We start from the raw sequence: 2,833 nt of genomic DNA, 5'->3' as shown, positions 1-2,833 counted from the left end.
TGAGGTTGACAAGATTAAATAGTGTCTTAATGCAATCTCTTTTGAGATATAAAAGAGAGAAGCAAGCAGAGACACATAGGAACCTCATACCACCAAGAAAGCAGTGCCGGGAGCAGAGCGCGTCCTTTGGACCTGAGGTTCCTGCGCAGAGAAGCTCCCAGACCAAAGGAAGACTGATGACATGGAACTTCCTCCAGAGCAGATGGAGAAAGCGTTCCCCTGATGCTGATGCCCTGAATTTGGACTTGTAGCCTACTGGACTGTGAGAGAATAAACTTCTTTTTGCTAAATCCATCCACTTGTAGTATTTCTGTTAGAGCAGCACTAGATGACTAAGACAACATCCTTCACCCTCCTCAGAAGGACAGCTTGGACTTAGGGGACATAGGGCCTCCTAGATTACCAGGTGATGTCAATGGTAACTGGAAACAACGCTGATCCAAGTTTTCCCTTGGCCTTGGCGATGCCTCAGCACAGAATTTCAATATTTTTCATTTAAAGTATCTGTGCATCATTCCAACTGCAGAGTTTAAATTCTTTCTGAGTTATGATCCCCCCACCAGTTTACCACCAGTTTAACAATATCACCAGCCAAAGCGTGGCTGAAACATTCTCCCCACCCCTACTCACCCCACCCCTCTCCCTGTCAGCAGTGTTAGTGCTTCCTCCTTCTATGTAGAATCTTGGAGCAGAAGTGACCATGCGAATACAGAACAGGAGGAGCAGTTCCTGAGTCAGTACTAGGCCAAATATAACAAGCACATGGGAGTGTGAATATCCAAAGCACCTCACCAAATCAAATGTTGGAGATTCACGTGTGAATTGTCATCGTGGACAAAAGGGTGATTGTGGTTTCACACATCAGCGGATAAGAAAAAGCCTGCCTTTTTAGAAAGAAAAGTGTAACTGTGGCTCTACGTATCCATGTCCTTAAACTTGTACATTTAGCCCACTGGACTTGTTACAAATTGTCAATGATTTAATAGTAGTAAGTGATATGTTTGAGCGCTAAAGCCCTTTGTGTCCATGCATCATTATCTCATTTAATCCTCACAGCAACCCTTAGAGTTGACATTATTATTATCCCATTTGACAGATGAGGAAACTGAGGCTTAGAAATATTAATTAACTTGCCCAAAGTCACACAGCTATGAAGTGCCAGAGCTATAATATGAACTCAGGTCTGTTTGGTTCGAAGGCCTTTATGTTTAATCTTGCTCTGCCTCTCAGACTCTTCTCATTTATAAAATGGTGATATACTACCTGCCCTACTGACTTCACAATGTTGTTTCAAGGATCAAATGAGATCGAAACCACAAAGTGCTTTGTAAAGAGTCAACAAAGCATTGTATAAATGTGTAGGCATTTTGTAACTGTAAGGCTTTATCATCACTTGGATTTAATACAGCTACAGGGACTCTATAGGACTCTGCCAGCCACATAACCTGGCCAACTGGTCCTAAGACCAATTTCTGAGAAGTGTGTCCATGATCATAGTTACATGATGCTATTTGTAGGTGCAATGCTCCCCCCGCATAGATTTGTAAGGAGAAAAAAAAATGAGACTCACCTGCATTGACGTTATCGACTGTGACCGTCTCCTGCAGGTCTTGGAAGAACTATAGATTTGGTGTGGTACTGAGAGACCGTCTCAGGGCAATCCCGACTCTTCTATCTCAGGTCTTTGTTGTAGGTGGGTGAGTGATGGCTGTCTCTCTCACATCCTCTCCTGAGAGAGAAACATATCACCTCAGTATTAGGATCAGAGAATGTTACTAGACTATTGGCATTGAGAGAGAATTTAGCTATCCTCTCACTGGATGGTGACCTTCTCTTTCCATTTCTTATTTGCTGAATATAGCCTTACTGTTTTTGTTAAAAATAAACATACTCTGTCCTGTGTGGGCAAAAGAAAAGGAAAACCATGCATGTAGTGTGCTGTATCAGATACTGTCCAGGAAATTGTGGTACAAAACGCTATCAGGCATCCCTGTGTGTGAGGCTCCACCCTTTCCGTGACGTTCTCCTCCCATGTGAAGCCCCACCCACTGTGTGTGAAGCCCCTCCCTGTGTGTTAGGCCCCTCCCTTTCCATGACGCACTCTCTCCCTACGTGAAGCCCCACCCCTTGTGTGTATGAGACCCCTCCCTGTGCATGACGTGTGGCCCTGTGCGGATGCCCCTCCCAGTGGGTGAAGCCCCTCCCTTTCCATGACGTTCTCCCCATACGTGAAGCCCCACCCACTGCGTGTGAAGCCCCTCCCCGTGTGTGAGGCCCCTCCCTTTCCGTGATGCTCTCTCCCTACGTGAAGCCCCACCCCCTGTGTGTATGAGGCCCCTCCCTGTGATGACGTGTGTCCCTGTGCTGGTGGCCCTCCCAGTGTGTGTAGCCCCTCCCTTTTCGTGACGTTTCTCCCCGTGGGGGATGCCCCTCCTAGTATGTGAGGCCCCTCCCTGTGCATGTCACATCTCTCTTTGTGAGGCACTTCCCTGTGTGTGAGGCCCTTCCCTTTCTCTGAGGTGTCTCCCTGTTCCTGATGGCCTGCCCTGTATGGAATTGGATTCCCTGTGTGTGATATGCTTCCTGGTCCTTTACAGGCGTTGTTGTTAGGTGGCCCTTGGTCGGTTGGACTCATAGCAACCCTGCATACAACAGAATGAAACACTGCCCAGTCCTGTGCCATCCTTACAATCGCTCTATGTTTCAGCCCATTATTGCAGTCACTGTGTCAGTCTATCTCGTTAAGCCTCTTCCTCTTTTTTAATGACCCTCTACTTTACCAAGCATGATTTCCTTCTGTAGGGACTGGTCCCTCCTAATAACATGTCCAAAG

At 46.6% G+C, this 2,833-nt stretch overlaps 1 protein-coding gene across 1 annotated transcript in view; it reads right to left on the bottom strand.

The window, feature by feature from the left end:
• The window catches only part of MAP7D3 (MAP7 domain containing 3), a 47,437-nt gene extending 45,485 nt beyond the window's left edge, over positions 1-1,952 (bottom strand). The window contains exon 1 of the mRNA XM_023735483.1: positions 1,571-1,952. The gene's annotated coding sequence lies outside the window, so the exon portion shown is untranslated. The remainder of the gene's footprint in view (positions 1-1,570) is intronic.
• Between the last annotated feature and the right edge of the window lie 881 nt (positions 1,953-2,833).

This window comes from Trichechus manatus, unplaced genomic scaffold (genome assembly GCF_000243295.1).
Source record: "Trichechus manatus latirostris isolate Lorelei unplaced genomic scaffold, TriManLat1.0 scaffold00079, whole genome shotgun sequence".
Lineage (NCBI taxonomy): Eukaryota > Metazoa > Chordata > Mammalia > Sirenia > Trichechidae > Trichechus > Trichechus manatus.
The sequence above is the reverse complement of the archived record's forward strand: the minus strand, read 5'-3'. Positions and strand labels throughout refer to the sequence as shown.